This window comes from Carettochelys insculpta, chromosome 22 (assembly GCF_033958435.1).
Source record: "Carettochelys insculpta isolate YL-2023 chromosome 22, ASM3395843v1, whole genome shotgun sequence".
In the NCBI taxonomy this organism is placed as follows: domain Eukaryota; kingdom Metazoa; phylum Chordata; order Testudines; family Carettochelyidae; genus Carettochelys; species Carettochelys insculpta.
The window spans coordinates 14,606,464-14,620,734 of NC_134158.1; positions in this window are offsets into that span (position 1 = coordinate 14,606,464).

A 14,271-nucleotide genomic window follows, 5' to 3' on the forward strand; every position below is an offset into this window, starting at 1 on the left:
CTCCTTTTTTTTCTCTCTCTCTCCCAGCCCAGACTAACTGCTTCCAACTCCCAGTTCCAATTCAAACCCCTCAGGCTCCACCTCCTCCTTTGTCTGCAGCACAAAGGTGTTACCTGGTCATCAGGGTTACCCTCAGCAGGAGCCCCCCACCCTCTGTGAGCCACACACACACACACACACACAGGTATCCCCCACTCCATCACAGCCTGTGATTGCTTAGGTTAGGAGGTTGTCTGTAGGAAAGGACAGGCCTGTCACCTAGGGCCTGCTGGAGTGTGGCACCCTGATGCAGAACAGGTTGTAGATTTTTAATGCTGCGTTGCAGGGGTTGGAGTTGGGGGCTATAGGTGATGACAAGTTGTGTTCTATGTTTGATCTTCTTGGGCCTATGTTGGAGTAGCTGGTTTCTGGGTATTCGTCTGGCCCTGTCGCTTTGGTTTTTTTATGTCTCCTGGTGGGTAATTCAGTTTTGTGAATGCTTGGTGGAGGTCTTGTGCTTTTCGGTCTCTGCCAGTAGGGTCAGAGCAGATGCTGCCTGTAAATGATGGATTGGATTGTGTGGTGTGCGCTGGATGGAGGCTGGAGGCATGGAGGTGAGCGCAGCAGTCAGCGGGTCTCCAGTAGAGGGTGTGTCGATGGGGCCGTCAGCGATTTGTACTGTGGTATCCAGGAAAAGGATCTCTCGTGTGGAATAGTCAAGGCTGAGATTGATGGTGGGGTGCAGGTTGTTGAAATCTCTGTGGAATCCTTCCCGAGTCTCTTTTCCGTGGGTCCAAATGATAAAGCTGTCATTGACGTAGCATAAGTAGAGGAGGGGTGTCAGGGGAGGAGCGCTAAGGAATTGTTGTTCTAAGTTGGCCATAAAAATGTGAGCGTCCTCTGGAGCCATGCAGGTCCCCCAGCAGTGCCACTAATCTGGAGGTATAAATGGTCCCCAAATAGGAAAAAATTGTGGGCGAGAACAAAGTTAGAGAGCTCAGCCACCAGATGGGCTGTGGTAAGGTCAGGCGTGGTACTCCCGATCGCTCATCCTCCATCCTCATGTGCACTATTGGTGTCGAGAGCCCCTGTATGCAGGGGCGCCAGGATGGAATCGCCAGGAAGGTTTCCGATGGTTTGTAAGTTCCTCAGGAAGTCAGTGGTACCTCGGAGATGGCTGGGAGAGCTGGTGAGGCAGGGTGCGGAGGGAGTCGACATAGGTGGGCAGCCGGGTAGTAAAGGTGCCAACCCCTGCAATGACAGGGCGCCCTGGGTTTCCAGGTTTGTGGATTTTAGGCAGTAAATGGTTGGGGCCCAGATGGTGCCTCTGGGTGAATTTGGCCTCCCTAGAGGCTGGGAGTCCTTCAAGTAACCGATGTCCTTTCTTTCGGAACTCCCAAGTGGGATCAGCGGAGAGAAGGCTGCAAAATAGGGCACTGGAGGGGTGTCCGGCTGTCTCCTGTTCCCGATCTGACTGACTTATGATGCACCTGCTTTGTCAGCCGGCCTGACTATAAAGCCCCAGTTCTTTCTGAGGCTCCGGGCGGCGCAGCGCTCAGCACCGCTGAGATTGTATTTCATGTGGAGCTCTTTGCATAAAATGTCGGGCTGGGGAAGCCTTTATATTGTGTAGGGAGGAGTAGGTGGAGCGGGGGGGGGGAGGAGGGCTGGACAGACGGACGGTGGGGATGGGTGGAAGCCGTGTAGCAGGAGGATGGAGGGACGGACGGACGGACAGGGGTGGGGGTGACTCACGCTCGCTGCCTAACAAGGGGGCAGAGGAACCCCCACTCAAAGCCCTGGAAAGAGGCACCGGGGCGCGCCGGGCCGGCCCCGCTTTGTGCCTCCCGGCGGCCGGATCGCTCACAGCCCGGGCCTGGGTGGGGGAGAACCGGGCTGGAGGCTTCGGGCAGATCCCAGCTCCGCCTGGAGGGGCTGGACCGGGCCTGGCCGGGTCCTGCGCCTTCGGCCGAAGCTGCCCGGAAGCCCCCGGCTGCGCACGGGGCGTTTCCTCGGCGTTGCCTTTGCCTCCTTCTTCGGGCTGTCGGCGATTCAGGCCCCGTCGGGCTGTCGGCGAGCTGTAGCAAAGGGCCCGCCCCCTACGCACGAGGGAGAGGCGGCGTCGCGACTCTCGGGAGCTCGGCGTGATAATCGCCGCGTTCCTCGGAGCTCCAGCTCCGGGAGTCGCGGGATGGGGGCGCCTGGGCTCCGGGAGCAGGGAGGGTCCAGCCCGAGGCGGCGGGGGGCTCGGGAGGCCGACGCGGGACGCCCCGACTCGCTCCGCTTTGTACAGCCTGGGGAGCGGCTCCCGCCTGCCGGAGGGGAGTGGGGCCTAGTGGTGAGAGCCCGGGGCGGGGGGTTCCCGTTCCCGGGAGCCCAGCGCTGGCGGCCGGCGGATGAGCGGGGCCCCGCCCGGCAGCGGGTGGTTCCTGCGGGCGGTGCCCGGCCCCAGCAGCGCCGCCCCCGCGGGTTTGGTGCGGGGTCCCCGCGGCAGCTTCCACGGCCGCCTCCGGGTCCCCGCCGGGCTCGAACTCGGGGGCGCCTGGGGACTCCCCGTAGCCCGAGCCCCGGGGCGGGCGGGGAATTGGATGGTTCAGATACGGAGACTCCTCAGTCGGGCCGCGGGGGCGGGCGGAGACCTCAGGAGAACGAGGCTGCGCACAGGACGGGACGGGGCTGCGGGCTGGACCGGACCGGACCGGACTCCTGAGCCCGGGGGGAGGCTGGACCGGACCAGACCGGACCGGAGCCCCGGGCCCCTGCGGGCTGTGCTCCGAGCTCGGGCGGCCGATGGCCCCGCTGCGATTTTCTACCCCGGGGCGGAGTTCGGCTCTGGGCGCCGAGGCCCGGGAACACGAGCCCCGCTGGGGACGCTCCCTCCTGCGCCCGGCCCTGGTGGTCTAAGGCTCCATCCCGGGGGGGGACGCGGGGTGTGGGACACCCCCAGGCCGTGCGCCTGCCCCTCCCCCACCCCCTGCCCAAGCCCCGCCTCTTCGCGCCTGGCCCCGCCCCCTCCCAGCAGCGCCCCTCCCCCGCGCTCTGCAATGGGGGGTGACTGGGGCCGGCCGGCGCTGGGTCCCTGCGCTTCGCACAAGCCCGGAGGCTGGCGAGTGGGGGCCGGGCCGGGCCCGGTCTGGTCCGGTCCGGTCCAGCCCTGCTGCGGGCTCAAGGGTCCGCCTGGTCCCCGGGCTCTCCCGCTCTTCCCCCGCGGGCAGACAGCCGAGCGGGGACACCCGCCAGGGCACCGGCCCCCGCCGGCTCCCCTAGGCAGCTCCCATGCGAGCCGGCGCTCCCCGAGACGCCCCGGCCCCTTGCGCCGCGCTCAGCGGGTCCCGGGTTCGCGTCCCGGGCGCAGGGTGTCCCCGGGAGCCCAAGACCCCAGTGCCCGGCCCGGAGGGCTCCAACCCAGGCTCCGGCGGCGCGTTGGGCGGGCTCGGGCCTGAACTGACCCCAGGGCCCGCAGCTCCGCGGCCCCGCCCGGTCAAGGCTTCCCTGGAGAGCGGAGAAAAATTCTGCCGAGCCGGCGCCTCGGTCCTCGCTCTGCGGAGGAGGCTGGCACGGGGAGGGGCGCCCGGCTGAGAGAGGGCGGCGGGGACCGGCCGCACCCCTCTACCTGGCTGGGACCCAGGCCCGGGCCGCCCGTCTCCCCCTCTCAAGGTAACCGGCCCCGCCCCAGGTCCCCTCGAGGTGTCCTTGGGGCGCTGGGGGGCGGGTCTGGGAGTCGGGGTGCCCTGCAGAGACCGGCTCCGCCCGCTGCCCCCCGGGCCGGAAGCGGCTCGTACTCTCCTGCAAGGCGGCCGCCGCCCGAGCCCGGCCCGCTCCTGCGCCCCGTACCTGGCCGGTACACCAGGGCGCTGTCTGCGGCGGGCCGGGCAGCTGGCTCAGCGGCTGAGGGTGCCGGTGGGCAGAGCAGCCCCACGCCCGAGGGCAGGGCCGGGGGAGGTGTGTGAGCAGGAGGCTAAGACCTCGCTGGGCGGGCGGGGCGCGCTGCAGGGTTGGGCGCAAACGGGAGAAATGACGCCCCCCGCCCCCCGCCCCCGGCTGGAGGGGCCGAGAATCTCCCCCAGGCCAGCACTGTGGGGGCTTTGACACATGCGGCGCCCTGGGCTGCCAGCGCTGAGTGCCCCGTGCGGCGGGCAGGGAAGGAAGCACCTGCCCACCAGGCTGGGGGTGAGCCGCGTGGGCCCCCCGGGGCTGGTTCTCCGCGCAGCTCCGGGCGCAGGACGCAGCCACGGAGGGGAAAAGGGCCCAGCAGGGCGGGCAAGGGCGGACAGGCCGTCGGCTGCGCTCACGGGGCCCGGACACCCCGGCCCGGGCGCTGGCTGAGCGCGGGGCCGACCGAGGGATCCCGGCCGGGCGCGTCCGGCCATCCGGGCGTGGGGGGATTCAGCCTCCGCGCTAGGCGCCGCGCCCGGCGGGGGAAGGGAAATCCCGGGGGCTCAGGCGGGGGAGCGGGCACGTGGCCGGAGCCCCCCGGGAGAGGGAGAAGCAGCGGGGAGCTCCGGTACCTCCCCCGGGGCCCGATCGCCGGCCAGAGCGAACCCACCGCCAGTGCCGGGCTCAGACACGCCGCGTCACGGGGGGTCCCCAGGCCCGGCCCCCTCCTCCCGCCCCGCCCCGCCCCACAGCCCGGCTCCCACTGGCACCGGCCAGGCCCCACCCCCCGCCTCCGCCCTGTTTCCGGGGAACGGGGGGGTCACCTGAGGCCATCACCGCGAAACGCCCCTCCCCGCCGCGCGCCGGGCCTGGGGAAACTGAGGCACCCGCGGGGGGAGGGGTCACTGCCGGGCATCAGGGAACACCCGCAGCCGAACCCGGGGCCTGGCCCCCGCACCCCCCCGGGCCGGGCTTGGACCCCCCCACCCCCCCGGGCCGGGCCTGGCCATGCCGCCGCTGGGGTCACAGGACCCGGGTCCTCCGCGGGCGGGGAACGGCTCTTTCAGAAACTCCACTCCAGGCAGCCGGGTCTGGGCTGCGCCTCCGGGAGACGGACCCATCGCCCCCGCCCGGCTCCGCTGCCTGCACGGGGCGCCCCTGGGCAAGGTGGGGAGGGAGGGCTCTGGAGTCCCAGAAGGGGCGGAGCCTCGGGCCGAAGGGGCAGGGCTGGGGCCGAAGGGGCGGGGCTGGGGCAGCCAGCTGTCAGCGCCTCCCGGGGTGTGGGGCTCTGGCTGCCACCGCTGGGAGCCCCGGGGCAGCTGCCCGCCCCCCCAGGGGTCTGTCTAGGGCTTTCCCTGCTCTCGTCTCACCTGGTCACTGCTAATTCCTCCCCCTGCAGCAACTCCGCCCCCCCCGCAGGTGTCCTCCCACTGCCCCAGAGCCCGTCTGTGCCTCCTACACGCCCCAGGGGGCAAAGGGCGCAGCTGCCCCTGGGCCTGGTGATGTCCAAAGAGATCGGGATCCCGGCCCTTTAAATCGGCCCCTCGGCCCCACAACCCCAAGGGGCCTAGAAGCCGGGAGTTACTGCCCGAGCTCTGCCAGCCTCTCCCCTGTGCCCCTGCCCTGGCGGTGCACCCAGGGCTGCTCAGAGGCGCCTCTCCCCTGCGCCCCTGCAGGCAGCTTAGGTAGACCCCAACCTTCACTTCCCTACTCCCACCCCTCTCCATTCCCTCCATCACCCCAGCTGCCTCTCCCTCTCCAGGGCACCTTAGGGGACCCATGAGGCGGTATCACCAGCCTTACCGCTGCGCTGCTGGTGGTGCTGCTGCCTGCAGAGCTGGGGGCCTGGCCAGCAGCCGCTGCTCTCCTGCCACCCAGCTCGGAGCACAGAAGGCAGGGTGGTAATACTGACCCCCAATAACCTTGTGACACCCACCTCGCAGCTCCCCTTTAGGCTGGGCCCCGGGGGGCTTCTAAGGGTTTCCATACATGTGCAGAATAAATGTTGTTACACACACTGAGGCCTGGGCAGACGGGCACCACCAATAGAAACATCTGCTGCTGGCTGGGGGCTCTGCTCATCCACTGGGCGGCCACTGCATCCCTCCTGGGCGGCTGCCAGGTAACACTGGCTGGGACTTCCACCTCATAGGTGCTGGGATCCCCCGGGGGAGGGGAGTGGATCTCCTGGGCACAGCCCCACAGCTGAGTGCCCACTGCCCCAGGAATAACCCTCGCCCGCCCCAACGGCTGTGAGCTAGGCGCCATCCGAGCCAGCCTGCTGCTGGCACAAGCTGGGCCCCGCTGCCCCCTCCTGCTCACATCCCAGCACCAGGCGTCGGACAGTCACCCTTGTGTTGGGGCGTCTCTGGGTCCCACTGCAGCCACTGCCTGTCGCTCCCCCCGGGGCCACCACACAGCCTTGGGGCTGTGTCACCTGACCGGCTGCAGGGGGCTCAGTCCAGGTCCCCTCGGCTGGGGCCACCCTGGGCCCAGGCAAACAAAGCTGGAGCCTGACGAGGCCTCTGCTGCTGCAGCTCCTGCCCTGGGGACGGGGTGTTGGTTATAAACCCAGGCCAGGCAATGAGCAGGGCCAAAGAGCTGTCAGGCTGCTCCCTGCTCCGGCATCTGTGGGCAGGAGGTGAAGCCAAGAGACCACAAAATACGCCCCCATTGGCTTCTGCTGAGCAGCTTCCCCAGGTCAGAGATTCCCTGGCCCTGGGGTGTAGCTGCCACCACCTGAGTGAGACCCCCCCGTGGGAATCCAGGCAGACCCGCTGGGGAGGGATGTCTCCCTGTGGGGTAACCCCAACTCTGGCCCCCCCTCAGGAGAGAGCTGGAAAACAAAGGGGCAGAAATTAATCTGCAATTTGATCTCTCACTGCCGGTCGGGCCTGGATACGCCCAGGCCCTTCTCTGGGCCTGGAATCTGAGGAGTGATTTATTAACAAACCAACCCACGTGGGGGACAAGGCAGGCTTGGGTGTGAGGTGTTACAGATCAGGCAGGTTAAAGCGCAGAGAGTCACTGCCCTGGGGTTCAGTGAAATGACAGTCCCCAGGGGCAGCAAAACACCCTGGGGCACCTTGTAGAGTAACAGATATTTTGCCCGTGAAAGCTGATGCTCCAAAATAGCTGATTAGTAGCAGCGAGAAAGCTGCGCTCGTCTGTATACGACCTAATTCTTGACCCCCTCCCTCCCCCATCCCCACCCCTCTGCTCTCTGGTTTGCTCACCTTGATCTTTTTTTTTTCTTTTTTTCTGATATATCAACCTTGATTACTGTTTTTGGTTCTCTGTGCCTCAAATATTGAGTCTGTTCTGGTCCGGCTCTGGGCTGACGAAATGGGCCTGTCCCATGAAAGCTCCTCACCTAATAAATTACGTTGTTAGTCTTTAAAGTGCTACTGGGCTGCTTTTTTGTTCCAAAATAGCCGTTAGTTTATAAGGTGCCCCAGGACTTCTTATTGTTTTTGAAAATACAGACTAACTCAGGGACCCCTCTGACAGCATCCAGGGGGTACCTCAGCCAGCCTGAGACCTCCCGTACCAAACCCCAAATAAGAAAATAACCTGATCACATCTGGCTGAACATTTCCCTTCTACTTACATATCTGTGTGCCCAGATGGCCCTGGGCCCTGAATATTTACTGAATTCCTTCGGCCTGCTCAAGATTAAACAGCTCGGCCTCTCTCTGCTCCGACCACCCAAAAGACCATTGGAGTTGAGGGTTTTATTCTCTTTATACTTTGAATGTTAGGCTTAAGAATGTAGCCATGTAAGGTAACACCAACACATTGAATAGTTTATTGCTCTTGTTAAGTTCTTTAATTGACTATATGTCTCTGTTTTAGAATTGAGTGAGTTTAGTGGGTAAACAGGCAGAGCTTGGTGTTATGTCTGTATCAATAAGATGACAGGATGATGGTGAAGGCTGACGCCTTACCTGTTTGATTTATAATGCCTTTTTGCCCTGCTTTCCCCAGAGAGTCCTTGTAAGAATTGTTCAGCTGTGCCAGTGTTGTGTGTGGGCCCAGATAAAGGTGTGAAGGTTATCCCAGAGCCAGATGGCCAAGGAAGGAGGGGCGAAGCGTGGGCGGAGGCACATTTAACGGTGTTGGAGAAGGGCCATCAGTGCACAGCCCTGGTCAAGAAGTGATCGGAGGGGCAGATTGGCGACTCTAAGCATGGCAGAGGCCCCCCCAAGGACAGTCCACACAGGATGGGCCTTTGGGAGATGTTTTGAGGCCAGTAGTTGGCATCTTTCAGTCTGCACAGACTATGGATCGCGCCCTTTAAAGTTTCAATTGAGGACTTCATTTACAGCGTCTATTGTGACTATAACGACCCACACGAGAGTGACAGTCCTTGCTGCATCTCTTGCAGATGTCGTGGGTGTCTGGCAAGTCCCTATTGTGCTTTCTGTGCGCTCGCTTCTCCTCTGCTAGCTGTCTGATCCTCATCTCGCCCTTCTGAAGGCCCTTGTGTAACCCCTGCCTCCATCTGCTGCGGTCGTCTGCTAGTTCTTCCCAGTTGTCCAGCTCGATGTCCCTCTCTGAGGTCTCTCTTGCAGACATCTTTGTAACGCAGCTGGGGGCGTCCTGGAGGTCTTTTGCCAGAGGCTAGCTCACCATACAGGATGTCTTTTGGAATCCTTCCATCATTCATCCTGTGGACGTGGCCAAGCCAGTGGAGTCAACGCTGCCTGAGGAGGGTGTGCATGGTTGAGATTCCAGCTTGCTCGAGGACAGCGGTGTTGGTCACTCTGTCCTTCCATGATATTCCAAGGATGTACCTGAGGCAGCGCAAGTGGAAGACGTTCAGCATCTTTTCCTGACGGGCATACAGGGTCCAAGTCTCGCTGCCATAAAGGAGGGTGCTGAGGATGCAGGGTCTGCAGACTTGCATTTTGGTGTGGGTGTACAACTTGTTGTTATTCCGTTGTTATTGTTATTGTTATTGTTATATGTTATTGTTGTTATTTGAGACTGATCGGCAGCAAAAAGGGAACACACCGGCCAGACTGACACAGCAGACTTCAGGGGAGGAAAGGATTCTAGCAGCCGGTACTTTGGGTTCGTCTGGACTCCAACTCCAGCAGAGCTTCGGCTCGCGGCCGACAAGGCCCTGCTCCCTGTCTGTGACCAGGCTAGCTGGCCACCAGATCGATCCAGGCTCTGGATTGGTGTGATGGAGTGGGGGATGGGTGTGTGTACATGGGGGGCTCACAGAGGGGGGGCTCCTGCTGAAGGTAACTGAGGGGACCAGGTGACACCTGTGGCCTGCAGACAAAGGGGCAGGTGGAGCCTGAGGGGTTTGAATTGGAACTGGGGGTTGGGAAGCAGTGAGTCTGGGCTGGGAGAGAGAGACGCAAAGGAGGGGACAAGGCCCTGGCTCCAGGGGACCCCTCAGGGCCTCCTCTCCCCAGCATGGATGGGACTGGCTGTCCCTGCCGCCTGCACTGACCCCTCTGTACGACGCTGTGTCCTGTCGGCTAATAAACCCCCTGGTCACCCCGAGTGACAATCATGCCTGTCTGCACAGGGGGCAGAGCCTGGCGACCCCTGAACTCCCTTACAGTTGGTGACTAGGACCTGGTCTGGTGGGCCCCTGTGCATGGCCTGTGTGTGTTCTCAGGAAGCGGCAGGGCCTGGTCTCATGTGCTCCCTTTAAATCAGAACAAGAGCCCGAGCAGGTAACTGCCCCCTGCCCCGATGGCTTGGCCGCGGCTGGCCACAGACCCCCCCCCTCTGCCTTTGCCTTGGTGCGTGACAGGCCAGTCAGAGGGAAGCTCCTTCCCTGGCCCTGGAGGCATCGCCCCGCACTCCAGGCACAGGAAGAAACAGGCAGGAGCAAGGGGGCCCGTCAGGCGCGGAGAGAAGGAAATCGGGGCCGCCTGGGCTGGGCGCCCCGAAGGGGGTGGGGGTGGGGATGCTCCTGTGACCCCCGCACCGCTGGGAGCGGCTCGCTGCCCCTCGCAGTCGCTTTCACCGAGGTAGAAAGATTCGCCTCAACGCGGAGGCCGCCGGCCTTTAGCTCCCGCGGAAGAGACCCGGCGCTGCGCTCCCTGGGACCCAGGTTCGAGTCCCCTCGGGGGCTGCATTTGCCAAGCCGCCCTGGGACCCCCAGGGACAAACCCGCTTCCCGGGAGATCCCAGCGGGGGGCGAAGGGACCCGGCCTTGTTCACCTCCCCGTCCGGTCCCCGGGTGCTGGGAGGAGGTAAAAGCCCCCGCGGGGAGGGAGAACCACCAGCCCGGGGTGTCCCGGCTCCCCCCGGGCGTCAGGCGGCTCTTCGCTGCGGGGCCGTGAGCGGCGGGCCGGGGCGGAGCAGAGCCGGACGGCGGCCGGAGGCAGCAGCTCCCCCCCAGCCGCAGCGGGGCGCTGGGACCGGCCCGCGGGGGGAGGCTCGGCCCAGCCCGGCAGCGCCGTGCGCTCTCCGCCTCTCGGAGCCCCCGGGAGCCCGGCCCGGCGGGTCCCTCCCGAGTGCGGAACGAGCCTTGGCCCGGGGGACGCGCCCCGCTCCTGGGCACGGGCTGGGGCTGCTGCCCGGCTGGGGTCCGCCCAAGGCCGAGCTCCCGCTGCGGGGCGGACGGATCCCGGCTCACCAGCCCGTTGAGAGCAAAGCGCAGGAACGCGCCGGGCCGGGTCAGGTCCCCAGGGAGAGGACCTGGAACCAACCCCCCTCACTAGACTCCCCGCCCTGGGCCAGGGAGGGAACCCAGGAGTCCTGGCTCCAGCCGCCCCTGGGGGCAGGGGAGGCGGAACTGTCCCCCGTGCTGGCCTGAGTCCCCCCCGCAGCGCGGCCGGGGTCCCTCACCCCCGAACCCCCGGCTATGTTTAGCTCCCCTCGGACAGCTGCAGAGGCTCCGGTTACTCTGACATCGCAGCCCAGGCATCCCAGGAACAATGGAGTCAGAGTCCAAGCGTCTATTCTTCCCCCTCCCCCGCCCGCCTTGGCTGGGGGCACTGCTGCGGGGAAGCTCGCAGCACCAGGCTCCCCCAGGGCACTGCGGCGGGGAAGAGCGCAGCGCGGGGATCCCCTGGCTGGGGGCACTGCTGTGGGGAAGCTCGCAGCTCCCGCTCCCCCTCCCCCTCCCCCAATCCAACTCTGGTCATATCCCCCTGTTCCTATTAATATGACTTTTTCCCCCTGGGACTTTGCCGATGACATCACACGTATGTCACAGCCCCTCGGCCAATCACGTGGGAGGGAGCTGGGGGCCCTAGTGCCCGGTTGCCCCGATAAATACCCCCCCACCCCTCAGAGAGTGACTGTGCTGAGCCCAAGGAGCCCTGAGCTGACTGCCCATCCCCAGGTACTGGGGCAGGGGGGCTGGGGGGCATTGGGGGGGCTCCATGATCAGCTACCAAACGGCCACAGAACCCCCGAACCTGCCCCCACTCACCCTGATTCTCAGTCATTTCCCCTGAATGCAGACACCCCCCAAAGGCTCCTTGGACCCCCCCCAGCTGCCCCATCACCCCAACGCTCCTGGTCCTTCAACCTTTCCCCAAAGCCTCCCATCTCCCCCAACTGCCTCTGGACCCCAAACCCTCCCCCATCACCCCACCTTCCCCCTGCCCCGTTCCCTGCCCCCCTGCACGAGCCAGGGCCATCCCCCAACCTCCCTCTGAACCCTAAACCTGCCCCAAACTCCCCACCGCCCAATTCCCCCACTCCAAACCTACTTCCCAAATTCCCCCCGTCCTCCAATCCTGCCCCCAAACTTCCCCTGAACCCCCAACACCCCTGTCCCCCAATCCCATCCCCCAAACTTCCTCTGGACCCCCAACCTGCCCAGAATTTCCCCAGCCCCCCAAACCTTGTGCCCCACCTCAGCCACTCCCAACTTCCCCTGAAAGCAGCCCCGAGGCTGGGGCGCTGGGCACAGAGTGACAGCTGAGGGGAGTGCGGTGGCTGGCACAGGGGCAGATCCCACCGACCTAGCTGCCCCCCCGCCCGCATTGTTCTTTAGAGACACAAATGGGGCCAGACAATAGCAGCCAGAGTCTGAAATAGCTGTGACCTTTCAGCACCTGCTGCCCCCCCCCCCAAGCCTGCCCTGGGCCCCAAGGGCACCCCAAGGACAGCCCAGCCCAGCCCAGCCCCTGACCTGGTATCAGATCTCCACCAGTACCCCTCACTCCTGAACCGCAGCCCCCACAAGCCCAGCCCTGGGACCCCCAGCCCTGCCAGTGCCCCTCACTCCCGACCCACAGCCCAGGCCAGCCCATCCCTCCCCATCCCTTTCCCAGTGCTCACGGGAATCTAGTTCAGCCTCATCCTCTTCCTCTCTCTAGACTCCAGCTCAGACTCCAGGCAGGACCAGTCGAGAGACAAGGCTGGGGGGGGGCTCCTGGGGAGCTGCGGGGCAGGATTGAGGGGCACCACAGAGCTGGGGGGCCAGTGGGTACATCACAGAGCCCAGGCAGTTCCAGCCCCCCAACTCTGACCCACTTCCCAGCATGCTTTGTGCCTGAAACTGTCCCCCACCGACTTCTCCCCCAAGTGCTGAGCAGTGTCTCTCTCCCGCCAGGTGACCCCCACCCGCCGCCAGCATGTCCGACGCAGAGGAAGTGGAGTATGAGGAGTGAGTGAACAGCCCGTCACACCACTGCCCCCCAGCCAATCCCCCACCAGCCTGGGGCCAGGGGGAGCCAGCGCCCCCTGGAGGGGACAGGCCCTGCCCCATTCCCTGCCCCCTGAGCCAGCCCAGCCCTGCCCTGGGCATGGGTGGGAGCCAGCACCCCCTGGAGGGGACAGGCCCTGCCCCATTCCTTGCCCCTGAGCCAGCCAGGCCCTGCCCTGGCAGGGCTTGTAGGAGCCAGAGCCCCCTGGAGGGGACAGGCCCCACCCCATTCCCTGCCCCTGAGCCAGCCCAGCCCTGCCCTGGGCGTGGGTGGGAGCCAGCACCCCCTGGAGGGGACAGGCCCCGCCCCATTCCCTGCACTCTGGTGCCTGGGACTGAACTGACTTAGGCTACCCTGTGGATGGGGGCCCAGGAAAGCAGGGGCCCTTGCACGCGGCCACCTGGGATGGGCCGGGGCTCAGGTCAGCTGCTGGCTACACTCATGTGCAACAGGGTTTTCTCTCTCTCCCCCCCCACCCTTTCTCCCCAGGGAGCAGCAGGAAGGTAGGTAGAACATCCCCCCCACCGGTGCTGTGGGTCACTAGCTCCTGGCACCAGCCGGGGCTTGGGGCGGTCCTGGGAGGGAATGTGTGAGCACAGGCGTTCGTGCAGCTGGGACAGCAGCTCAAATCCCCTTCTGTGTGGCTTCCCCTCCTGTATGCCCCTCAGTTCCCAGGCCAAGCCACACCTGTTCCTGACTTTGCTGGACCCCTTGGGGGTCCCCTGCCCTGTGCTGGGGCCCTGCACCAGGCAGGAGCTGTACAGCCTTGGGCTCAGCCAGGGCGACTCACCCGGCCTCACACAGGAGTTTGCTGGGCACTGAGCCCAGCCTGGGAACTCTCCACCTATGGGCCTGGCTGCCCTCGCCCGGCCCAGCCAGGGGGCTCTGCCTGATTCCTGCCCTGCCCAGCCCAGCTGCCTCTGCTTCCAGCCATGCCCCATAGCCCTGGGAAGCTCCTCCTGCCTGGGCCCCCTCTTCTCCTCTCCTCCCTCTTTGTCCCCGCTGGCTCAACCCAGCTGTGCCACCGTGGTAGGTCTGCCAGGCACCAGGGCACCCTTCCTAGGGGGTCCATTCTGTGCTGGTCCCGGCCCCACCCCCTCCAGGCTGCCCTCCCCTCCTTACACCAGTAACACCTCGTGCCCCCTCTGCCAGCAACCCCTCCCAACCCTTCACTTTGTCACAATTACGGTGTTAATTACTTAATTACTGTCGAGCTGTGGGAACAGGCTCACAAGACATAATAGACGGGTGACAAATAACTCCTGTACCAACTGCTTAATCCTTTACTTAGAACGGTTGGTGTTTAATATTTCAGGGGTTACCACTGGGAATATTTAGAGACAAACGGCCCCATACACACCCCTCATCAAGCTGGCCGGGACTGCGGGAGGCCTTGAGTCCGGGCCCCTGCCCACCCGGCAGAAACTTCCACCATCCTGGACAGATTGTTTTTAAATCTAACCTGCCCCAGAACCTGCTCCTGGGGATTGGACTTGAAGCGCTGGGTTGACCAGACCTGCACTCTAACCCCGCCGTGTCCAACCGCTCTCTGCTTGCTGGGGTGGTGCATTGGACGTGGCCTGGTGGAGAACGCGGGCACGCCTGGTGCAAGCAATAATAATTCTGCACAAGATGATTAGGGCGGGTGTGACGTGGTGGGCAGCTGGCAGGGAACCTGCAGGCACTGCCACCGCCCTTGCCGAAAGGGAGCCCTGCAGGGTGTGGTGAGGAGGGGGTCTGTTACTGCAGCTTCTAGTATGAGGGCAGCGCCGCAGTTAGGACC